The 26,457-nt window shown below is 43.3% G+C and overlaps 1 protein-coding gene across 1 annotated transcript in view; it reads right to left on the reverse strand.

Moving 5' to 3' along the window:
• SIPA1L1 (signal induced proliferation associated 1 like 1) overlaps positions 1-26,457 on the reverse strand; it is a 447,306-nt gene that overhangs the window by 383,340 nt on the left and 37,509 nt on the right. Inside the window, exon 3 of the mRNA XM_034992842.1 lies at positions 20,221-25,859. The gene's annotated coding sequence lies outside the window, so the exon portion shown is untranslated. The remainder of the gene's footprint in view (positions 1-20,220; positions 25,860-26,457) is intronic.

Raw genomic sequence — 26,457 nt, forward strand, 5'->3', positions numbered from 1 at the left:
CAACACAGGCGTGTCCAAGTTAGGAGGAGCCTTGAATCTTCTACTAAAGTCTTTGAAGCCAGTGTTCTCCATTCTAGAAACAGAAATTATTTTGTTTGCTTCAAAGAACTCTTGATAGATTCTTTTCCAAAAGCGTAATCCATGTTTCAACGGGGGCGGGGTGGGGGGGAGAGCACGTGCATTCTACATTTATCTCTGTGGTCATCACTGTTAAACCTAATTTACACATGGGATCAAATGCCTAGTGGTTCTTGGTACCAGTCCCTGTACTCTTTGACTTCTCATTCTTATCTATTTCTTGGTTTAAACATGACCTGAACTGTGTATTATTCAATGATTTTTAAATATCATTGGATTTTCTTGGATGAGCAATTATGAAATAAGGGGTAAACTATCAAACTATTTTATAGGTTGTGTTTTTCTAAATCACAATATTGAAATATTCAGTTTGCTCCAGGAAGGTGAGGCCAGGAGAAAGAATAAGTAACATGTACAAAGTCGTCTCCTAAAAAATGGAAGATAATGGTAACCCCTTGTGCTTGCCCCACTTCCTCAGTGTCCGCACTCTACCTCTCACATGAGACCTACCCTAAGTCCAACTTCTTCCATGATGTTCTCTCTCACCTTTCCATCCTCTACTGATTATTTCCCTCCTCAATCTCCTCTTGTACATATGTCATTATTTAACTCTCTCAATTTTTAGAAACTAAAATAATAAGCATTTTGAGAACAAGGAGCTACAATACATTTTTTATATTGCTCAAGGTCTAGATAATAAATAATAATGATAATACTGATAATAATAGCCAACATTTATTGGGTACTTAGCTGTGCCAAAGCGCATAACTTGCACTATTTGATTTAATTCTTACAATCATCCTTAGAGGGTGGTGCTATCATTATCCTCACTTTACAGGTGAGGAAACTGAGACTTACTCAAGGTTATATGGCCAGAAAATGATGAACTCAGGATTTGAAGGTATTCTGACTCCAGAGTCCATGTACTTAACTATTTCTCAAAATAATACAAAAAGCATTTACTGAACATTTACTGTGTTCCAGGCATTGAATTAAATGCATTATATGGATTACTTCATTTATTTTTCACACATATCTATGAGGTAGGTACTATTATTGTCCCCATTTTAAGGATCAGGAAATTGAGAGGCAATGAGATTTTTTGTTTTAGTTTTTGTGAGAGCATTTAAGTCCTACTATCTTAGCAAATTTAAATTATATAATATAGTGTTATCACTATGGTCACCGTGTCTTAATGAGAAGTAGTGAGTTTAAACAGCTTTGTCAAGATCATATATAACCAATAGGGGCTGGAATCCAGATTGGGACCAGCCATGACTCAGTCTAGAGACCACTGAAGAACACAGAATGCTCCACTTAATGTAGGAGTGCCTTCCATATACCAACATCCTAGTTGTTACAATTCTCTTACTTCAACTATTTCTTCCATCACATTTTTTCCAATGTCTTGACTCTCCTAGGCTAATCCTAGATAACATCCATCTTAAAGCATGGTCTTCTGAACTAGAGCAAGTATCTCAGATGGGATCTGATCAGACCACGTCATAAGTCTCATCCCACAAACAAAATTACAGGGTTCTGAAGCCAAGATCACTGCCATGCTCCTTGCCATGGCCCTCAGCCCCGAGCTCAGCATGCCTTGTCAGTTCCTGTCTTCTGCCACAGACGTTCAGCTCCAGTTTCTGAATGTGGTAACAGTTAGGATTTCCATCTCCGTAGTGAGTGGGGTATCAGGAATGATTTCCACTGTTAATAATAGAACATCTATCAATGGCTTAAACAAAAGTGTTTATAATTCTTACATCACAGCCATCTGGACAAAGTGGCTGCGGGCATTAGCGTAGTGGCTTAGCGATGACTGGGTTGCATTGCTAGGATTCTCTTGGCCTTTTCTTCCCGGTTACAAGTTTCAGGCAAATCAAGAAGGGATGAAGGTGCTGGATGTGCCAGTTTGGTTCCTTTTTTTTTTTTGGCTTTTAGATGTACATTTTTATTTTTTTTTTAATTTTATTATGTTCTGTTAATCCCCATATATTACATCATTAGTTTTTGATGTAGTGTTCCATGATTCATTGTTTGCATATAACACCCTGTGCTCCATGCAGAACGTGCCCTCTTTAATACCCATCACCAGGCTAACCCATGCCCCCACGCCCCTCCCCTCTAGAACCCTCAGTTTGTTTCTCAGAGTCTATAGTCTCTCATGGTTCGTCTCCCCCACCGATTTCCCCCCCTTCATTTTTCCCTTCCTGCTATCTTCTTTTTTTTTTTAACATATAATGTATCATTTGTTTCAGATGGTGAGTGCTGTGAATTGTGTGAGACTGTTGAATCACAGACCTGTACCTTTTTTTTTAAGGTTTTATGTACTTATTTATTTATTTTTTCAATTATTTATTTAAGAGGGCAAGAGGGAGAGAGAGCACGTGTGAGCCGGAGGAGGGGCAGAGGAAATCTCAAGAGGAATCTCAAGTCAACTCCACACTCAGCATGGAGCCTGATATGGGGCTGGATCTCTCGGCTCTGAGATCACGGCCCAAGCTGAAATCATGAGTCAAATGCTTAACTGACTGAGCCACCCAGGTGCCCCAGTTCTGTTCCTTTTAAAAGAAAAACAAAACTTTCCTAAAAGCGTCATCAGCAAACTCCCCATCTGGCTCATTGGCTACAAGTGGGTCACATGGCACTTTCAGCTACAAGGAGTTTAGGGAGTTGAGGAACATGACTGCTCTGACTAGCTTAGACCTTTCATAATCCATTGCTTGGCTTTGGCACATTGTTGTCCAGAAGAAGCAAAAAGGAAGAAGAAGATCCTGGATATCAGAGAGGCAGATATAACGGTGTCTGCCATGGTGGAGCATGAAAGTCATCTGCAGTCCTGTATCCACTGTCTAATTTGTTAGGGGATGAAATCAGTCTTTGGGCAGCAATGTATACATCCAGTTATAGCCTCCCTACCCACACTGTTGCAACCCACTCCAGTTTCCTCCTAGAACTGAAGTCCAGCTATGAATAGAAGCCATGGATGCCGCTAATTCCTGCCAATCTCTTTCTCTAAACCCTGCAAGCAGTTAAAACTTCCAGCAATCTGAACAAATGTCCCTGATCTTGGACTCAGACTTGACCCTTAAGAACAAGTACTGTTTGTTGCTCGTGAAGCTCTGCATCATGCTGCATTCTACATTTCTAGATCAGACTTGCTGATCTTGGACTTGGACCTGGGTTGGATTTTGGTCTTGGCTGACTTTAGCTCAAATCCTTCTCCTAGCTGGGAACTCCCAGCATGCCTTGAAGCCCAACCCACACCATTTATGACACATAACAGACTACTAAATAAACTCACATTGAATTTCTTTGAATATTTAAATTCCCAGGATGTCAACTGCTGTCAGTAACAGCAATAGCCATCTGTCAGAAATGCTATTAAGGAAGTAACCTCATTCAATGAAGACTTGTAGCAAGTTAGCTTCAATTTATTAGGCAATATGGTCAAAGATAAATGAAGTTCCATTTTTGGAAAGGAAACTTTTGAGTTTCATACATTGAATAATGGGCCACAGCCACCATCAGACAGTGACAAAACAGAACAAGTCTGAATATGGGTTGATCTTGTACTGTCTGGCCAATCAACACTGAATATCAACGACCAAATTTTTAGATAAAAGAAATAAAAGGAGAAAGTCAGAAGAGTTATAGAAGAACAGGGTAGCAAATACCGTAACATCCTGTATGAATCCTGATATCTACATTCCAGGAAAATGTCTCAGCAGAAGAGTGAAAACACTTTGTTTTACCCAGGTAATAAGAATGATATAACCTTCCATATTTCTCTATAGCTCAAAGCTAAGAATAATGCTTAACCACAATAACCACATTTTCCTAGAGTCCCAGTAAATGTGCATCCCTGTAATTCTACAAAGCTTTTGATTTTCTATTTTTTCCGTAATTGGCTTATTGCATATATGTCTTATTGAAAGCCAACTCAAAGATTTTTTTCAAAAGATAGGGTTTTTTTGTTTTGTTTTGTTTTGAGGTTTTTTTTTTTTTGGCAGGGGAGAGTTCAGCCCAAAGGGATTGAAGTTAATCAGGTCATGCTATACTAATTTTTTGTGATCTAGCTTTTTACAAACCATAGGATAATAGAATAACTAGAAATAGATAGCTTGATAGAATGTGACTTTCCTACTATGTCAATTAGGCATTTTCCCATGGTTTGACAAGATTTGAATCATAATTACATCCAGGTTGAGCTCTCTGGCAAAAGTTTGGACTACAGACACTGTGACTGTGTTGGTAACTGGGGGAAATTCTATAAGCTGTTGTCACTGGGCATGCATATGTCAGGGATGATATTTGATAATGAAAGTTTAGAAATCCAACTATTTTCTTACTGTCCTGAGGTCTCCTGACCTCTTAAGGAAGAGCCACAATTTTCCTTCAGGGAAATTCAAGTAACTGAATGAATGCTTAATTGAGACCTCAGAGTACCATCTCCTCGCCAGCCATGCCAGCTCATTGATTTGTAGTGACTGTGGGCACTGTGTTTAAAAGGATTCTGAGATTTCATCCAGACTCAATGGGAAAGATGCTTGGCTTCATTAACGATATGTGTCAGAGATGGGAGCAGGTGAAAGTACAATGGGAAGCATGCATCTATATGCCATTCATGCTAGAGATCAGTGTCACCTGAGGGCTTGCTAAGCCATAGATCACTGTGTTTTAATAAGTCAGGGGTAGGACCCAAAAATGTGCATTTCTAACAAGTTCCCAGTTTTGCTGATGCTACTGATCCAGGGACCACTCTCTGAGAACCATTTCAATAGGTTAAAGCAGAAATCATTTTAACTAGGAAATTTAAAAAAAATATATTTCCAATGGTCTGAATTATAGAAAAGTTTTGATACAGCAGTTGAAGATTTTCTGATTTTAATTAACAAACATCTCCATGGAGTCACTTGGAGGAGATAACTGCCCTTTGTGCCCTACAGAAATTGATGTGCTGGATGAGTTGTTTAATACTGATCATTTGAACTTTAGGGATATATTAGCTGCAGACAGCAGTTTGGAATGTGGTGTAAGATAGAATTGTTCTCTCAGTGCTAATTAGACACCAGGAGAAGCTGCATACTGAGCCTTCTCTTGGTTCATGGATCGTGTAATCAGAACAGAACAGGACATCTGTCCACCTATTTGCTGAGTCTGAAGAATGGCATCCTGCTCATCTAACAGTTATTAATAGTAGTTAATAACTTAGTATGTGCCAGCCAGATTGGGTTTTACATGTAGCACTACGTTTAATATAGTATCACATTTAATTCTCATGTCAACCATTTTTCAGATGAGAAAGCAGAGGCTCAAAGAGGTTAAATAACATTCCCAAGGTCACAGAAACAGTAAGGGGCACAGCTGGGACTTAAATCCAAGTAGTCGGCCCCCAGGCCTTATACTCCACACACCCATAGCAGTACAATTGCAAGCCACATTGATTTACACAGGTGTCCGTTGAAGGGCAAGGACAAGGACACAACCTGGTTTCATAACATTGGAGTCAGACGTCAGATGTTCAAAGACACTTTCTCTCCAGTGTGATTCTAGAAATGCTATTTGCATGCAACCTTGGTTCCTAGGATCTCTGCTGGCCTTACCTGGCAAGACCACCCCCATGACATGTATGGGATGTGTTACCAAAAAGCTACACGTGCATCGTGCCATTGTCAGTCATATCTTGTTATAAACATGCCAAGGGAATTGTTTTTTTAAAGGAATCTCTTGGCAAATGCTCTTCTTGAAAAATGAAAAATCTTCTGGTAATGAAAATAATCACGCTATGTTCTGTTTTACAAGTCTGATTAAAAAAAAAACAAAAAGCCCGTTTTTTTTTTTCTTGGCAGGTGGGAGGTGTTTGGTTTGAGTAGGAAGAATTTAGCCCACAGGAGAAATCAGGAGCCAAAGTCAGAAGCCCATTTGCTTTTTTATCCTTCTCCTTCTTAAATCTAAGGGGCAAGAGGGGATTTAGACCAGGAGTAGACATGGTTGCACTGGACATGAATTTCCCTGCCGAGGCAGTTAGTTGCTGCCCCCATGCCAGGGGATAGTTGCCTGGCCCAGTGAGACTCCCCACAACAGACTCCATGACAGGCTCGTGAGCACACAGAACAAGCCACTGGCGTCTGGAAGGCCAGCATCATTGAATTTTTGGTAAAGATCAAGGAAATGAGAGAAAAACGTTAATCAGTAGTTCTCACACCGAAGGCCAAAGAGATCCTTTGTAACTTTTCCCCATATTCATCCAAGGATGAGCTATCAAAGAGTTCAATGGCACTTTCTCACGGAGTGCCCTCATCTTGGGAACCTTAATGGGATTGTTCGCACGAATGTGAGTTTGCCTGGATTTGTCTCTTTGTACTTAAATGGATTTGCAGGGCCATTGTAAATGGTGAAAACTCTGGGGCCATGAATAGGGAAAGGGGAGGGAAGACACAAAACCTACCTGAAAACCTGTGCCCCCAGAATAATTGCTCTGCTGCCCCAGCCTCTCTATGTATCTTCATTCATTATTATGTAACTGATGTTCTAAAAAGCTGAAAAATTCCCCCTAAGCCCTGAGCTATATATAGACCAATGCTTCCCAAACTTTCAACTGAAGAACAGCAGAAGGCCTGAGCCACACACTGCACCCCTGGCCTCTACACTCTTGATGTCTGAGGGTTGTGGAAGGAGCCTGCTCAAAGGCACATCCTCCTCAAGATCTTCCGTTTTCCATTAACAAAAAAATTCACATAGATTTTTCACCCCTGTTTTGGGCCTATGGGTATGAGTGACCCCGGCCTGGGAAGATGGGTGCAGGTCATGCATCCACCCACTGAGCCATCAGATCAGCTCTGGCTCATCTAGTTTGGGCTTTGAAGTCACTTGTGTGACCAAATATCCTATTACATTTTACTTAGAGCAGCGTAAGTAACCAGACTGTGCTCAGTTAGAAGTTTAGATCCTTTCTCAAATACAAAAGGATACACTGAAGTCAGGTTAAATGTTACTGATGGCTGGGAGGGCAAAGGAGATACCAAAGAGAAATGATGTAACTTTAGCCTAGCAGAAGGATTGGTAAATATATAAACGTCTTAAATGAAGGTTAAAAGGGGGAGAATACTGTATGCAATGACTATATTCTGAATCATAAATATAGAAGCATTTTTTTTACAAGGGGGGTTGTGGAGAGAGCATGTACAAAAATATTTGACCTCTTTTCAGTGATCATATTTCGGTGCGAGTACTGATATTGTTATTCTGAGTCTGTTGTGTATAATGGGGGATGAAGCAGCAGCACCCATAAAAATGTGCGGCTTTTTCATTTTTTCTCTATTTTTTCCGCTTCGAGGAGCATAGTTGACTGACAGCCCCCCCTCCCTTCTGCCCTCTGGATCCTGGCTGTGTTCGCACTGAGGCCACACCCCCAGGGCTGCTCCCAGCCAATGAATGAGCGCAATGAAGGCGCATTAGTCCCGGCTTCTTCCTGCTGGTTACATGACTGCAACTGATATTTTTTTAGCTCAACGGCTACCCAGCCAAGTGGCTGAAATTCTCTTTCAACTGGACTGCAGTCTGAGGCTCTTCCTACCCATCCTCTTCCACAGGTGTTAGACTTGAACTATAGTCTGCAGGCTACCCCTGCCTCTCTTGCTTCTCCTCTTTCCTCTTCCCCTTTCCTGTTTTCCCCTCCCAATCGTTTGCATGTCTAATCCCAGAGTGTTTGCTTCTTGAAAGACCTGAGCTAACCTAAAAACAAATGGATAATTACGAGATATAGCAGTTACCTCTTATCCACCGTTTCTATTTTCCATGATTTTAATGACCCGCAGTCAACCTCAGTCTGGAAGCCAACTATCCTCCTTCTGACATATTGTCGGAAGGTCAGTGGTAGCCTAATGCAAGCCACAGTGTCTGTCATTCACCCCACTTCATCTCATCATGTAGGCATTTTATTATCGCACATCATTACCCGAAGAAGGGTAAATACAGTATAATGTTTTGAGAGTCCACACTCACATAACTTTTATTACAGTATATTGTTATAATTGTTCTTTTATTATTACTTATTGTTGGTCTCTCTTACTGTGCCTAATTTATAAATTAAAATTTATCATAGGTATGAATGCATGGGGAAAAAAAACCATAGTATGTAGTATATACATATAGGGTTTGGCACTGAGTTTTCAGGTGTCTACTGGGTGTTTTGGAACCCCAACAGATAAGGGGAGACTACTGTATTCTAACTGCTAGGATTCTCAGTGTGAAAGAAAAGAGATATAATACAGAGTAGATTAAATAAAACCCTCAAATCCTGTATATGAAATGAAAATATTAGTTTGTGAGGTATTCTGTCTTTAAATACCAGCCATTCTCCAGGATGGTCCCTAATGATTCTGGCCTGTAACTGTTCATGCCCTTGGGTAGTCCCCTCCCCTTCTTAAGTAACCAGTAGTATAGCTTGGGAGTGATGGACTGTGATTTCCAAGGCGATAGCATAAAAGACAGTGGTTTCTGTCTTTTCCTCCCGGATCACTTGCTCTGGGGAAAGCTAGCTGGCATGGCTCAAGGACATTCAAAGAGGTCTTCAGAGAGGCCCATGTGAGGAGGAACTAGAGCCTCCTGCCAAAAGCCAGCACCAACTTGCCAGGTTTAGATCCTTGGAGGATCTTCCACCCCGGTCAAGCCTTCAGGTGACTGTAGTCCTGGCCAACATCTTGCCAATAACCTTATGGGAGACCCTAAGTCAGAACCACCAGGTAAGCCACCCTCAGATGCCTGACCCACAGAAACTGAGATAACAAATGTTTCTTGTTTTAAGCCGCTATGTTTTGGGATAATTTGTTCCATTATACCGGTTAACTAACACACACCCATACACGCGCACACACACATTTTATAACTTCGAGATCCAGCTGCCAACTTGCAGGAAATATGGCGGACAGAAGAATATGTTGATCTGCATCATGTAGTCAGTCAGCAAGTTCACGTATTCAAATTCAGATTTGTGTATTCAATCAGCAAAGTCCAAACTGTGAGAAAGTTTACAGGTCACATAGCCTGGGTTCTTTAACAGATAAATTGTAAGGAAAAGGAAGGACTGAAAAGGAAACTTTTATGTTATAAGAGTCTTAAAAGACACATTAAATCTTAAAAATGGTCAAGAATAAACAATAGTGTTTAGAGATGTATACTCTGGTGATAAAACTAAAGAAACACAAGTAAGTGATTACTGTAAAACAATAGTTCTTAAACTTTAAACACACATCAGAATCACCTGGAGGATTTCTCAAAACACTGATCACTAGGCTCCACCCCCAGAGTTTCTGCTTTAGCAGATCTGTGATAGGGACCAAGGATTTGCATTACTATCAAGTTCCCAGGTGGGGACGAATCCTCTGGTCCAGAGGACCACTGCCATAAAAGTCAGGAGAGTGGTGGCTTGGGATGGGAAGGATGAGAAAGAAGGGAGAGGCCTGTAATTGGGACAGGTGCCTGGCCAAGTTTTGTTTTGTTGCTATTGGCTGGAAGAATGTTAGCCTTATCATATTTCATTAAGCTATGCATTTGTTTTATGTGGGTTTTTAAATCTGTCTTATTTTACAATAATGAGGTTAAAAGTGAAAATTCTGCAAAATTAAAGAAATAGTAGACTTCTGACTTTCACAGTCCAATTGAGTGTTTTCCTCGTGCTCCAAAACCAGAAAGTAGGTGTGGCACATCTGTTACATATACTGCTAGTTCTAGACTCAATACTCTAGACTGTCAAGTACCTTATGCAGACATTCAGTAAGTTATTTGTATCTAGATACTCCCCATTCATCCTTACCGGTAATATTTCTTTTTTTTTTTTTTTTTAAGATTTTATTTATTTATTTGACACAGAGAGACACCGCGAGAGAGAGAACACAAGCAGGGGGAGTGGGAGAGGGAGAAGCAGGCTTTCCGCGGAGCAGGGAGCCCGACACGGGGCTCGATCCCAGGATCCTGGGATCATGACCTGAGCCGAAGGCAGACGCTCAATGACTGAGCCACCCAGGCACCCCCTTACCGGTAATATTTCTGAAGCACCAATGAAAATAAAGCCCTGTGCTCTGTATAAAACGTTAAAGTTAGAACAAAACAAAACAAAACATGGATCCAACCTCAAGGCACTTTGGGTCTACTGGGGAGAAGCAGATTTTTTTAAAGCAACAAATAAAGCTACATAAAATTAGAAACATTGACTATACTTTTAGTTGCTCTCTTCAATACATTTGATTTTCTTAAAAAATTTAGAAGAATATACATTTAGAAGTCATATTTATAACTCAAGTCCAAAAATATTCTTAAAATATTTATGACAAAATTAAGTCCTAGCAAAACTTTCATGGTGATATCTTTACAGTACTGGCTTTTTCTTTCATCTTGCTTCCTACTTATCACCATCAAATATTTATTCAGTATATTGATTGTTATTAAATTAAAATAGATTGCCTGGGCATATTGCCATTTGGCCAGAGGAAGAGCATAGCATTAAGTGATCGTCTTCCTATCTCTTGCTACTTCAGTGTCTGTGAGATGGTCATGGTGTTCAACCTTTCCTTTTCTTTCTATTTCCTCCCTTTGAATTTGGTATTAAATGGACAATGCGGATATTGTGAAATTGTGTAAGTTCCTCTAGAACTCTCATACTTCTGAGGAATGACCCGAATTAGTAATTCAGGGTTGAGAAATAGTAGCAGCTGCAGTTACCCATATGATAAGTAGATCCTAAGGACCTCCTTTATGGTTTTTATCTGGTTTTGTTTTGGGGGGTGGAGAGAGGGAGGGGTGACTCACACTGTTGAAAATTAGATGTGAGCTTTGACCTTGTACCTCAAAAGGTGCCCAAATGCACCACAAAACATCATGAGAGTTCCAGGCCACTTGTCAACATACATGGATCTCCCATTGGGTCCAAGGACCAGACAGAGAATACCTGGCTTCATTATATTGTATAATGCTGGGAATAGAAATATGTAAACAAATGGTCCCTGCTTTCAAAGAGCTTTCATCCCAGTGAAGAACAAAATAGACAAAAATATTTTTATTGCAATAAGATAATGTTTTAATTGAGCTATGTACAGATAAAAACCTTTTGGTAAACAACACCATTATTTTTGTATGCTTATACATTTTTGGAAACAAAATGCCTTAGAGCTCTTTATAAACCATATTATCCAGATGGAAAAACAGGGAGAAAAGAGAGATCCTGCCAAATATGACTCAGCAAGTCAGTGACATACCTGGAAATAGAAAGGAGAAATGAAACAAATTTTCAGCAATCTACCTTGAAAGAAGCAATCTATTAGCTCAGCACAGCAGTGGGCAGAGAGGTAGCTCTGACACTGTAGGAGGAAGAAGCCAGTGAGTCAGCTCAATGGGGAGACTAGGTTTGAAGAAAGTCCTCCTATGTGGAACAGTGCACAACTCTGACTCCCTGCCTTAGTCACTTCCTCCCTGGTGGCTGGAGAGACCCCACCAAGCTTTATGCAGATGTCCATCCTGCCACTGTGTTTTCTTTGATCTATGACACAGATCCTGTCACTTCTGACTTCTTAGAACAGCTCTTGCTTCCGGCAGGTAGACCAGCTGGCTGGAGGGTGAAGGTAAAGAGTTTCCAGCCTGTGAATTCTGTCCTACAGACTTTCAGGGGAAACTTGTCTTGCTGGCTTGAAAAGCCCCAAGAGCCTCCTGGGGAGAAACTCTCTGTTTGAAATGATGTGTTTCTGTCCCCAGAACCTACCTAGTCTGGGGCCTGGCTCATGTGTGGGTGCTTAATAAAGATGTGTTGTGAAATTGAGTCAATTTTTCATGACATATAAGGTCAGAAGATCATGTCATCATAATTATTAGAATGTGCTAGAGTGGTATGCTTTGCATTCTCTACTAAATTGTGGTTGCCTAAAAGGCAAATATGACATTCATTCATTTCTGTATCCTTAATATCTGACATATGACCTGAAGCACAGTAGATGCCTAATAAATTAATAAGCAAGTGAATGTTGAACTGTGGAGAGTCTCTAAGATGTTAGCTCTTGACATAAAAAAAAAGGGAAGGGGGTAGCTGCATAGCGAAAGGATCCAAATAAAATTGTTAAGGACATTTTTATTAGACTACTGCTTATTTTTAAAAATCTAAGCAATAACTGGAAGCATAAAAAATAATCACTTCACCCAAATTGCCTGAATCCAAAAGGAACCATGATTAAAATTTGGTTGATATGAATCCAGACATCTCTTAATACATAGGTTAACAGATAATATTTTTAAATATTAAACTGATCTATTCTAACTTCCTTCTGAATTGTTTCCCCAGCAGCCTTCCATGAGCAAGGTTGAGTTGTTGAGTTACAAGGAATATTGTTCTGGGAAAAAAACAGGGACTGCCTGCAACAGGAGTGTTAGTCACAGCTGACTCCCTTGACCTTTTGATATCAAACAATATTCATGAAAACCAGACATCAAGAAAGAAAAGGATTTGGGGGGCACCCAGTTGGTCAAGCATCCAGACTTGATTTTGGCTCAGATCATGATCTCAGGGTTATGAGATCAAGCCCTGCATCAGGCTCTGCACTCAGCAGGGAGTCTGCTTGAGATTCTCTCCTTCTATGCCTCCTCCCACACACTCTCTCTCTCTCTCTCTAAAAAATAAATAAGTAAATCTTAAAAAAATGAAAGAAAGAAAAGGATTTTTAAGCTATGTTATCTACCCTTTTAACATCAGTACTAGATCATAGAGCTCCTTTCCTGGCATACAGGGGACTTCTCTCCTGCACGTGATGGTCATGCCCTGAGTTTGGCTATTCTGGAAAGAACACATCAGAAGACAGATGTGCTGCACATGAAATGGAAACCCCCAAACCTGCCCAATTCTGGCTCCTGGGATTATAATAGGAAAAGAAGGCCCAGACAGGATCCAGAAGGTCAGACATAAGGTTCTGGCTTTCGGCCTGCCTCAGAACAAGACTTGTGTGCACAGAGGGAGCCTTAGAACATCCAGATAGCTGAGGGGAGGCCAAGAACTTGAGGGCCTCCCCACTCCATCCTACAAGGAGGTTGTCAGTCTCTAGAGTAGCCCTGCATGCTGCCTCCAACAGGGCACAGGGCAATAATGCAGGAGCAATTGATGTGTCCCAGGTAGATGGTTAAACCTGAGCCAGTGTTCCTTATCCCCCATGGCTTTGTGTGGTCTACAAGGGGCCCAGAAGTTCCTGCATGTCTGAGAATAGGAATGTAGAGAGGCTGATAGGATCAGTAGACAGGCAGAAACCTGACTCTGTGGGACATTAAGACCAGACCATGAACGCTAGTGCTGTGTGCCTCAGAAGCCACTGGTCCAGGAAAGAGTTTACAACAGCCAGTTCAAAGCAGAGATCAATGGTGACTGGGGGCTTGAGTATGGATTTGAGAAGTTTGTCTTCCCTTCCCTGCTGATGCCACCATAAGCTCATATAATCCATCTTACTCCATTAAGACAGACTCTACCTTGGAGAGGAGCAAGGAGGAGAGGAAATCTGAGAGACAGAATTGATCTCAATGAACTCCTTGAACCACTTAACCAAGTTTACCAGACTGGAATAAAATTTAAGTCTCTCCTCATATGGCACCCACCACAATGATCATTACCGCATAGTTGAGGGAGTTTATAACCAGTATTAGAGCACTTATTTTTCATAAGGTGGTGTCTTTTCTTTGTACATATGAGTATAATAAATTTGTAGCTCAGTTATGTAGATACACAGATAAAAACAGAGTGATGAATATGAAGGATCTCCATCACAGTGTGACCATATTTTAGGTATCTATTAGGATTCAGTTGTACATAACAGAAACACTCTTGCAGTTCAAGCAGACAGGGAGATGGGTGCAAGTACAATTATGCAGGAGCCTGGGGAGCAGGCTTCAGGCTTGGGCTTCTAGGCGATTTCCAGAAGGTCACTTCAGAACTGGTGTATCAGTCAGTGTCTACTTCTGCTACAGTCCTTAGGCTGGAGAACCAGGAAGGGAATGTCTCAGATTCAGGATCCAGGATTAAACCACATATGGCTGGCTGGAAGATGACCCTCCAAAGCTCAGTCCCTGGCACCTGTGCATATTACCTTCTGTGGAAACGGGGTCTCTGCCGATGGGATTGAGGATCTTGAAATAGAATTATCCTGGATTATCAGGGTGAGCCCTCAGGGCATTTACATGGATCTTTGTGAGAGGGAGGCCAAGCGAGATGCACACCGACAGAAGAGAAGGAATGAAAGGCATTGCAGGTGAATGTACCACAGGCTGGGTCTCTCTGCTGGAGCAGAACACACTCCTGTTCCACGCAGCAACCTGAGAAGGGGCCCAGATCGGTTTGAAAACAGCTCTGCCATTCCCACTATCTTCTCCTTTCTGAGATGAATATTCCCAGATCATTGCTACACCTTTTGCAATCTTGATTGGATTTCTCTTTATCACCATCCATCTTCAAATGTGATTCCCAGCACAGAACATGGCAGACAAGACAATGAGCACTGCAGGTCCCAGCAGGCCTGGCCCTTCCTTTGTTTTGGACACTCTAGTCTATGAATATGGCTCAAGTTCATGAGCTACATTTCACCATTTACTGGTGATGAGTTTGTCTTTAATTAAAACCTCTAAGATTTTGGGGCACCTGGGTGGCTCAGTCAGTTGAGCATCTGACTCTTGATTTCGGCTCAGGTCATGATCTCAGGGTCTGAGCCCCGAGTCAGACTCCAAGCTCAGCGGGAAGTCTGCTTGAGATTCTCTCTGTCTCCTTCTCCCTCTGCCTCTGTCCCTCCCCCCACTTGTGCGTGTACACGCTCTCTAAGTAAATAAATCTTTAAAAAAAACCTCCGAGATTTTTTCATATGCACTGATATTAAGCCATCTCTCTCCTGCCTTATATTTATGTAGCTTCTTTTTTGCAGTTGTTTTTTGCTGGTTTGTTTTTTAGACCTTCAGTTATTTGTTGTTTACATTCATTATTTTAAATTTGGCTTATCTTTTTGAACTGTCAATCTTTTTGGATAATAATTTTATTATCTGACTCATTAACTCTCCCAGAATGTCACAAGAGTGTCACCAGTGTCTTCATCTGGAGTCCCTTAGGCAGAGGTTTAAGTCCTCGCTTCACATTTACTAGTTATGAGATGTTGAACAAGCTAATTGTCCATTTCGAGCCTCTGATAAAAATGGTACCTACCTTTAGGATTGAATATAAAGTGCTTAGCACTGTGTCTCACATATATTAGGCACCTAATGAACAGTAATTATTGTTAGAATTATTGATTAAAATGCCACAGAAGGAGCTGACTGAAGAGAGCTCCTTGGCAGGCCATTGGAAAGTCCCCAGGACTTGAATTAGCTATTTTTTTTTTAAAGATTTTATTTATTTATTTATTTATTTGAGAGAGAGAGAGAGAGAACAGAGGGAGAAGCAGACCCTGCTGAGCAGAGAGCCCGATGCAGGGCTCAGTCCCAGGACCCTAAGATCATGACCTGAGCCGAAGGCAGACGCTTAACCGACTGAGCCACCCAGGCGCCCCTTGAATTAACCATTTAACCAACAATCTTACGGACTGGTCTTAGTGTTGCATCTGCCTGATGGCCCCATTGTAGCAACTTAATTTTGTTTGTGCAGTTCTAATGAGAGATGTTGTCAAATACGTTGCTCAAATCCAGATGAACTGTTACAACATTTCACTGATAGCCTATGGGAAAAAAAATGAGATTGGTCTGGCCTTGCCTTCTCTTGGGGAACCCTTGCTTGCTGGTCTCCCTTGTTTGCTGCTTCCCTTTGTAGGAGCTAATGAATGATTTATTCAGCAAATGTCAACTTTACTGGTCGAGAGAGGTAGGATTCAACAGAGTGCCTCAGGACATGTCCCCTTTCCAGGGGAAGAGCAGAAGTCTTCTAGCCTTCTATCCCTATGACACCCAGAATATGTCCACTTTGACCAGTTTTCTATATCTGAGTTCCATAGATTCTGACAGCATTTTTGAAAAGGGCATCAGGAAGGATCTAAGAGCCAACATTTGGAAACAACTGGTTTCAGCTATTTTTGGGATCTCACTTTTTATCCTTTGCTCCCCTTCAGTTTAAGAACAACATCCCAATTCTTTATGGTCTGTCAAAGATCACCAAGAATAGGACAGCAAGTGTATCTGCAACAAGTTATTTCTGATCTCTATGATGTAACTTACTCTGGCTGAGAGACTCCAACCCACCTGAGATGTATGAGCTCTTGACCCCACCATCCACTGGTGCTCACCAGCCCCTATAGCACCTCTTTCAGGATGAGGAGCTTCCTCTCTGCGGGGGAGGCAAGAGGCCTGCAGGACCCAATAGCTCTGTTTTCTGTCATCTGTTATCATCTTGCCCTGAGCAAAGGGATGGTGTCTTCCTTGTTCTCCTTCCTCCTATTACTAAAAAAGCCCTTGCTACTGTTCTTAGCATGTTACACAGGACCCAGCTATTCTGGTTTTTAGAGCCATTGTGGCTTTTACAAGTGCGGAATGACTCTCAGACTCTCTCTCATTTCCATTCTTGCTCTTTTCTTTTGTTAGTAAACCAGGTATAGGTGCTGCTTTTTCTTTTTTTAAAAGATTTTATTTATTCATTTGAGATGCCGAGATACAGAGAGAGAGAGAGAGCATGAGCAGGGGGAGGGGCAGAGGGAGAGGGAGAGGGAGAAGCAGGCTCCCCGCTGAGCCAGGAGCCCGATGTGGGGCTTGATCCCAGCATGACCTGAGCTGAAGGCAGACGCTTATCCATCTGAGCCCCCAAGCACCCCGGTGCTGCTCTTTCTGATCCTGTTTGGGTTATAAAGACTTTCTTCTCCCCCTTGTGCTTGTGCTTTTGGTGTTGTTGTTGTTGTTGTTGTTGTTGTTGTTGTTGTTGTTCTTATACTAAGTTTCTCATAGTGCTCTCTGTCTAATCACATCTAATTCTTTGGCTGTCCCCCCAGGCTTCCTCACCAGTCTCCTTCATTCATTTAGAAAAAAATGTATCAAGGTTCACCTCTGTGCCAGACTCTGGGCTCAGCACTGGGGATATTACACGTGCTTCCCATTCTTAAGAAGCTGGGGGATATGGGCTAATACAGTGTCATAGTCACACTTCCATTTTTTAAATATTTTGCCTATTGAATCACTTCCTGTTTAGAACCTGAGATCGTGGGATAACTCGGGCAAGTAATGACCTCTGTCAGTTGTGAAAGAAGATGACTTTACACCAGCTGAAGCCTGAGCAATGGGTTTATGTTAAAGACCAAAAGAGAAAGGGAACTAGGTTGTATTAAGTCCATGCTAAGCACTCGGTTGGGTGCTTTAACATACACTGTCTTATTCTTCACAAAAACCCAGGAAGGAGATATCATAATGCTCATTTTACAGGTGAGGAAATTCAACTTTAGTGAACTCTAAGGTTACAGAGCTATAAATCAAGATGTTGAGATTCACATCTCAGTTTGTGTTTCCACTGCAATTTTTTGAGAGATTTTATTTATTCGACAGAGAAAGAGAGTGAGAGAGAGCACAAGCAGGAGGAGTGGCAGGCAGAGGGAGAGGGAGAAGCAGGTTCCCCACTGAGCAGGGACCCCAATGTGGGACTCGATCCCTGGACCCCAGGATTATGACCTGAGCTGAAGGCAGATGCTTATCCGACTGAGCCACCCAGGTGCCCCTCCACTGCATTTTGTTGTGAAATTCAGCCTCTTTTGAAATGGGGCCTTTAACCTTCCATGTCTCTCCTATACTCAGTCTATATTTCTCCTCCCTTTATATACTCAGCCTGGTGCATATCTTGCTTCTTCCAGCAGCCTTCATTAACGACCCCAGAATGTTCTTTATTTCCATGCAATCCCTCTTTTGGGCTCTTCATTATATTGTACTAGTTGACTTTTGCCTTAATAGCTGTCATGGGCTTATTTCCTATTTGTGTACTGGGCTTTCCTAACGGGGTTGCTAATGACTCTCACCTCAGTGACTAGCACAAGGTGTTCAAGTGCGGATTGCAATCTCCTTCACACTCAGTCTTCGTCCTTTCCCTCCTCATCTCCTTCACCGGACCTTTGTTCTATGTCCTCTTCCTCCCATTTATTTATGGATCTATAAATCTATGCTCACCGGGAGGTTTAACTTCTAGATCTCTACCCTAAGTACACAGCAAATGGCTTCAACAGTTGTCTTTGTAGGCTCTGCGCCTAGTAGGGCAGTAGGGCCATACTGGCTGCCCATAGTAGGGGTTTTAACCCACCAGCTACGAGAAGTAACAGAGGCCAGAGCGCTCATTTCCTTCCTTCCCTAGAAATGTGGTCTTTCTGGAATGCGGCCCAATGTCACTCAGTTCCCTTGGCTCTAGTTCATGATGCCCTCCGAGGCCACGGCTGGTGCCTTGATGGGCCCTGAGCCCCACTCTCTGCTCTGTGAGCAGCCCTTCCATTTATTAACACCCAGAGCTTTCGCTTTATTTGTGAGACATATGGCCTTTTCCTTGGGAATCTATAAGCTTCCCCCAACCCTTTTGTCTTCATTCACATTTTCCAGACCTTGTCCAAGGAGGAAGGCTGTGGTTTTCACTGCCATCCTTGAAGGCAAATTCTTTAGATGGTCAGACCACAGGTATCGAAGCCATCTGACAGAACGCGTGGAGTTTGCCAGTTTTTCCCCTCTTGTCTCCGCAAAGTGCACATATCCCAGCTGCAGTCTCTGAATCATTCATCTCTGACATGTTGTCTTAGCCCCTGATGTCCTTGTGTGGAGACCCTGCCATTGTCTCCCAGTCAGGACTGAGCAAAGTGTCAGTGCAGGGCAAAGGGTGAGCGCTCACCCCATCGCCGAGCTTCTTTGTCAGGCCCTGCACCTGCCAAAGGAGGCCCTTTCCCACCCACTGATTCATCCCCATACCGACAACCCACTGAGCAGGCGTGTTGGCAGTTGTCGCCATCACTTTGTAAATAGAGACAGTTAAGGTTCCGGATAAGAAACTTGCTCCGGGACACATGAGTTGGTGACAAGGACCACACAAATGGCTCCTAGGATCCAGACCCTGCCTGTGCTGACACTCTCTGTCCCAAGTCTACCCTGGGAGCCTCACCCCTCGTCCTACCCTGGGCCCACATGACACCCTTACTTAACCTGTGGGATCTGATGCGATCTCCAAGGTAGACAGTGTTAGAATTAAGTTAAATTGTGGGACACCCAGCTGGTGTCAGAAAACTGCTTGATGTGGGAAAATCACCCATCCATCTGGTGCTCGGTGTGGGTAGTAGAGGAGAAAACAGAATTTTTTCCTTATCCTAGCATTTAAAGAACTCCAGCCAAAGCTGTGAGTCAGGAGTCAGGCCAAGGATAGAGTACAGTAGCAATAGCCCATGAGGCATCCAGTGCGAAGTGGGTTCAATTCTATCCTAACGATGAGATGGCATTTCTCATGGAAATGTTAGGGGTCAGATGTGGTTCTGTCCCCGTCTTCTCCCTTTCTAATGGATGTGACCTCCCCCCCCCCCCCCACAACAAGCCTGATCTATCACTTGGAAGTGTCAGGAATCCCAGAGAGCTACCCTCAACCTCTGGAATTATCCTCTACTTAGGACAGGAAGGAACAAAGGAAACTTTTTATTGGCTTTTCCTCAGCAAAGATGGGTTTGTTAATCCATTCACTTTCAAATTCCTTTTATTTATCGATGGAAATGATCTGAACATGTTCTTTAAACTAAAAGTAATTTCTTCTAAGGGAAAGAGGATAAGATAAACGGTGCCTCTGACCTTTGGTATTGAAATGCCTTTACGTTTCCTCAGAGCGTGGCAAAGCACAGGAGGATTTTACAGTGTTTCCTCAGATCCTGCCTTTCCCTCTTCTCAACAGCTGCTTCTAACTGCACATGGTAAGTGCTGCAACTGTGGCCCAGGGGACTATTTTCTCCACCAAAAAAGGTGGATTAGTGAAAAAGAGTGACCAATGCTGGAAGGATATTACCAGAGAGTACAAGTCAATGCATCACACAGGGGCAATATTACTAAAAATAAGCAGCAATGTACCAGGGTCTTTCTGAGATTCTTCCACGAATCTTTCCAGGACCCAGTGATTGAAGAAATTGTTTTATATATATATATATACATATATATACACACTTTTAAGCCAGGTGCTGTTCTCACTGGCAGAGACACCACAGTGATCAAGATAGACAAAGTCCTTTCTTGGAGCTCATCTTCTAGAGAGAAGAGACAACAATAAATAAATGAACCAATAAGTACAGATTCTCTGTCATGTGATGAGAAGGGCTATGAAGAAATATAAAGTAGGGCAAGGGGGAGAGATACGGATGAGATGGGGGTTTGGTTGGTGTGGTATACTAAGAAATACACTTAGTCTTTGTCCCCAATTCCTGGCACAAAGCTCCTAAAACCCTTGGAATTTCTTGAGTGATATGAGTGTCTTTTGTTATTCATAGGGAACCAATCTGCACACACAGGAGTTGATGCTAAAAGAAGTGACTTAGAATGGGCCCTCTAGATCACCTCAGGATGGGGGCTGCTCACCAGAAAGACCAAGTGATGAGAAGGTTGGAATTTTCAGTTCCACCAACCGACCTCTGGGAAGGGGAAGTGAGGGGCTGCATATTAAACTCTGTAAAAACTCTTGAACAACAAGATTTGATGAGTGAACGCATTCACATGCTGGGGGCTCCACAGGGATGGAAGGTTCCATGTACCCCAGTTCCACAGGGACGGAAGCTCCCCGACCTCGCCCTAAGTATCCCTTCATCTGGTTGTTCATCTGTATCCTTTCTAACATCCTTTATAATAAATGTAAATGTAAGCAAATATTTCTCTGGGTTCTGTGGCCACTCTAGCAAATTAATCAAACCTGTGAAGGGAGTTGTGGGAAGCTGCAATTTATAGCCACTTGGTCAGAAGCACAGGTGACAACTTGGATTGGGAATTGGCATCTGAAATGGGGGCAGTCTTGTGGGACTGAGCCCTTAACCTGTGGGGTCTGACACTATCCCCAGGTAGATAGTGTCAGAATTTAATTAAATTTGTAGGACACTCAGTCAGTGCCCGCTGAGAATTAGCAAACTGCTTGATAGTGTTGGGAAAAACACATCAGGTTTAGATAAGGTGGCTAATGAAAGCTTCTCTGATAAGGTCACATGTGAGGAGAGATCTGAAGAAACTGAGAGAGTGAACCTTGTGGTTTTCCTAGCAGAAGAAATAGCACATGCAAAGGTCCTGAGGCAGGACTATGGTCAAGGAAGAGCAAGGAGGCCAGTATGGCTAGAGCAGGGTAAGAGAGTGGTGAGAGTAACAGAAGATAACAGATTTTGTAGCGCATAATAGGCCCTAGTGTGGACTTTGAAGTTTATTCTGAGAGAGTTGCAAAGCTGTGCAAAGTTTTGAATGGAGGAGTGATAAGAACTGACTTGCCTTTTAGAAGGACTCCTTTGGCTGCTGCGTGCAGAAAGCTATCACATGCTGGGGAACCTAGAACCTAGCATTTCCCACCATAAGTAGTGAGAAAGCTGATGGCCCAGTGGGGAAGACAGGCCATGGGTAACTAGAAAGAGAAGTGCAGGCTGATTTGGAAATCTGTTAACAGGAAGGTCTGATCTAGTCTGAGGATCCAACGGGAGGCTTCCTGGAGGAAGTGATTTTCAGCCGAGACTTAAGGGGTACGTAGGAGTACAGGAGATAAAGAAGGGAGGGGAAGACCTTTCCGGGGAAGGGGATTACACATATAAAGACCCCAGGCATGAAACTGCTGGACTCACTGGGGGAACTGCGAGAAGACCGGTAAGGCTGAAGCACGGTAAGCCAGGGACCAGAGTGGTGGGCTAACACTGGAGAAGGGAGAGGCCATCCTACAGGGCTGGGTCCAGAGAGTGGTGAGGACTGGTCATAATCTTAAAGCTACAGGGAGCCAATGAAGGATTTTCCTTAAAGGAGCAACACAGTCAGATTTGCACTGTCCACACAATGACTCTGGGCAGAGTATGAAGGATACCCTTACTCAGAAGGGCAGGAGTGGATGAAGGAGAATCAGTTAGGACATCACGTGGTGGTCTGGGCAAGAGATGATAAAGGCTTGGACCCGGCAGGGGCAGAGAGGATGGAATAGATGGGTTTGAAGGCTATTTAGGAGGTAGAAGAGAGCAGACTTGGCCAATGTTTGGAAGTGGGCAGAAGGGGACCACCCAGTAGTTCTCCATGACTTGCCCTTGGGCACCTGGATAGATGGAGGTGCCATTCCTGAGAGTGGGAGCCTGGGGGAGAAACCATGAGATCTGGAATTCTAGGGCCATGGCCAACACTGGTGTTGCCTCTGTGTGGGGCCAGTGGTGCTCTGTAGGCAGAGTGTGCTGGAGCCAACTGATGCCTGCAAGCCAGGTGCTCAGCAGTTGGTAGCTTGGAATTTACTACGGGGAACAAGTTATACACAATGAGGGCAAACATTACAAATCACAGCTTTCCTTTCAGAGAGCCAGTCTGCAGCACGCTACTGACTGCAAGGAAAATTTGGCCCTGGTTTCAGGCCCTCCAATGACCGACTCATTGGTCCTTCAGTCATTTGGGAATACAGGTCACCTATCATTCTCCCATTTTGTTACAAAATGTTGACCTTGCTACTTGGATTTAAGGCCTGGGTACCTTCCCATGAATAGTCTATGTTCTCCAGGCTCTTGCCAGAGTTGAGAATGGAAGAAGCTGTGGGGTATTAGAAAGAACCCCGGATTTAAGTGGACTGGGGCGGCTCTGTCACCTACCAGCTGGGTGACTCTGGTATGGTTTCTAAACATCTCTGGGCCACCATCTTCTCAGTAGATAATAATATCCAGGTCCCCAAAATAAATGAGGTATTTGAAAAGACAAGGTACATGTAGGGTCAGACCTATTAGTAGCTCCTCAATAAATTGTGGTTTAAAAACAAAGTAAAGTGAACTGCTAACCAACTGACATTTGAGGAAAATAGTCAGAAGGCAACTTTGCATCCATTTCTCTAGGTTCTGGAGTTAGGTTCACCACCTAGTGGCTGTGGGCAAGTCACCTAAACTCTAGGCTCTAATCTCCTTACCTGTTAAGTGTGGGAAGCCATGGTGCCTAACTCACTGGGTGGTGGTGAGGACTAAGCGAAATGATACAGGCAGAGAGGATGCCTGGTGTGGAGTAACTACTCTATACAAATAAGATTTCATGATTTTCTTCTCTCCTTACATCTGGTTCATCACAGATACCCAGATATCATTAATTTAGGGAAATCTCCCTTCCCCAACACCTGTGAGATATACACCTGTGTTTGAAGTAATAGAGCCTTGGGTTTTGTAAGCTCTGGTGAAAGGAGAAGCTGAAGCTGAAGGAGAGTTGGGTGGCTATCACAAACATGCCCCCTCCACCCCTGCAACAAAGACCCCAGGACCAGCTCAGCTTCTTTCTCCTGATGCCTTGAGGTACTCCTAGGATACCAGTCAGGGCTGCTTTTCAGTTTTATTATTTTCTGAACTTCTTGCCTAAACACTTTTCCTCTTCTTGATCTTTTATGTAATACAAAGATTCCGTGATTAACAAGATATTGGAGAAGGAGGCAGATACTGGAAAGCACAACAAGCAGGATGCTGGGAGATCCATCCAGCCATCCATTCATCCTTCCTTCCTTCCTTCCATCCATCCATCCATCCATCCATCCATCCATCCATCCATCCACCCATCCATCCATCCACCCATCCATCCAACAAATATTTGCTAAGCATCCAGTATGTGGCACATGCTTCCTGGTGCTGGGGATATAAAATTGAAGAAGTCCTTTGTGGTTCTAAACATCGCTGAAAATGTGACATCTATAATTCTCTTGGATTTGACCTGCTTTATGTATATTGGTGTCCAAACCAGGCTAGAGGTTGGCAGCAATTCCAGCCATCACATCAGATATCACAACATCCAAAGGAAGAAAGAAAACCATGTCTTCCTGTATCTCTTTCTTAGAATAGAGGAAAATTTTATCACAAATTTTCCAGCAGATATACCTTTATATCTTAGTTCCCAGAATCAGGTCATGTGCCCATTTCAAACTTCATCACTGGCAAAGGGAATGAGATACACTCGATGGTACAGACCAGTCAGGATCTACCCTTGGCTCTGTGAATAGGGTTACCATCCCTGAGTCTCATGGGAGAGGGTTGGATAAGATGAACTCAGGGGATAGAACTGAGTTATTAGTAAAGGGGCGAAGGTCCTGGGTGTTTGGTAGGTGGCAATGTCCACTCCACAGAACTGGGGAGATGCTGGATCAGAGGTGTTTGTACATTGCATAATGGGAGTTCTGATGGGGGGACCTTTCTTTTCTGGGTGAGGGAGGGGAGGGAAGAGTGGGGAGGTTTCAAAAAAGAGGTGGTTTGGGACCTGGGTTGGAGAGAAAGACTAGGAGGCTGCAAGCCCTGTCAGATCCAGATGGGGAGGGTCTTATAAACCCTTCTCAAGGGATTTGGCTTAATCCTACAGAAAGTGTGGAGTCACTATGTGTATTTTTAATATTTTTAAATCATACTTTTGAGTTGATAAATAGGAAAGGGGAAGAAAAACCACTACCTGTTGAACATCTACTATGTGTTCAAGTCCGTACAGATGCTCTATATGGAATCCCTCCTCTCATCCCCGCGACACATCCCCACAACACACTATGAGAAGCCTTGGATCGGCCCACACCCACCAATGAACAAAGTGGCTCAGGAATCAGGAGCCACAGCCTCACTGGCTGCCGTCTGCTCGGGGACACGACTGCAGACAGGCAGCTCCCAAGCCCCTGATGGCAGGGGTAGGACGAAGCAGTGTTGCGGGAAGAGTGGGACATGGTTGTTGCAATCTCACACAAGGCAGGTAATGAGCATCTGGACTGACGCGGCAGTAGCAGGGATGGAGAAGAAGAAACAGATGTGGACAGGAGCAAAATTCATGGGAATTCACCACCAAGTGCCTGTGAGTATAACAAAATAGAGTTTTCCAAGATACAATTGGTTCAACTACAATCTGTGCTTTGAAAATTCAAATGTGTTCCAATCCTATTGATATATTAGGGAACATTTGGAGCATGATACACATTTCAGGATTAGTTTTGCATATACTTGTTCCTCGAGAAATACCAGGTGAATGCGGAAAACTGCATCCAATTTAGGAATACATAAAACATATGCGCGCATGTATGCGCATGTGCGCACGCATGCACACGCACACACATACACACACACCACTCAAATGTCTACCGGCTGCCTCAGTTCACCACATGCGTCATGAGCCATGCTTACCCACATCTGGTGCTTCAGTTTTGTGCCTGATTCTTCCTTCCGCCACTTCGCAATAACCCACAAAGCGCAGCCACTCCCACAAGCAAACTGCCAGGCTCTCTAAGCGCCACACTCACCGTGTTATTTATGCACTCCCCGACCATCCAACATAGGTAAGACCATGCTACCATTTTAGGTTCCTTTTTTTTTTTTTCATGCCACTGATGGAAGGTTTTGAGTGTTGTGCCCATTTTTCCCACGGTTTTCATTGGTCAGTTCTGTACAGCACACTGATTTGTAGGAACGTGGATGTTGGTATAGCAGAACTGATCGTACCTTCAAGCCTTCCGGTTGGGATTCCTGGGCCCATGATGGTACACTCTACTGAAAGGGGACGTGCTGCCGAAGCAGGGTTGGTGGGGGATGGGAATACCGTGGCTGTGGCTTTGGGCATACTGAGACTGAAGATCCAGGAGAAGCTGGAGAGTATCTAGATGACTAAAAATATTAATTTGAAGTACAGGAAACAAAAAACCAGACAACTAGGGGATATGGAAGAAGTTTTGGGGGCAGGTGGCAAATGCCAAGAATTGAGACCACGTGAGTGAGAGAGGCTTCCCAGACAGTCTGGGAGGAAACCTGAGGGCCACCAGCATCCAAGGGCAAGGAAGGTAGGTAGAGAGGGGTCAGAGAAGGAGCCTGAGCAGCAGACAGGGTCAGCGAGGCGGGAGAGAGTGATGTCAGGAAGGCAGGAGAGGTCGAAGTTCACGATGGGGAAGGTCAAACTAGTTACAAGTCTAGATAGAGCGATTGGCCAACGGTGTTCGTCAGATTCAGGTATTCCCAAATCATTCTTAGCCACAGGGAGAGCAGGCTTTTGAGTCTCTCCTCCCAAGGTTTTTAGGGCATGAAGTGGAGCAAAAGAATGGTATTTTGTAGGCAAGTCCGAACGGAAGCCAAATGTTAAAGATTATCTTTGGAGCAAGGAGGAGGGACTAGAAGAGAGAGGAGACTTCAGAAGGGAATGGAAGGAGACAGAGAGAGATGGGAATAGTTACATTTGAAGAGAAGGATGATGCCTTCCTCCCCTGAGGCA

Source organism: Mirounga leonina, unplaced genomic scaffold (assembly GCF_011800145.1).
Source record: "Mirounga leonina isolate KUSES-001 unplaced genomic scaffold, KU_Mleo_1.0 Mir_82, whole genome shotgun sequence".
Classification (NCBI taxonomy): Eukaryota; Metazoa; Chordata; class Mammalia; order Carnivora; family Phocidae; genus Mirounga; species Mirounga leonina.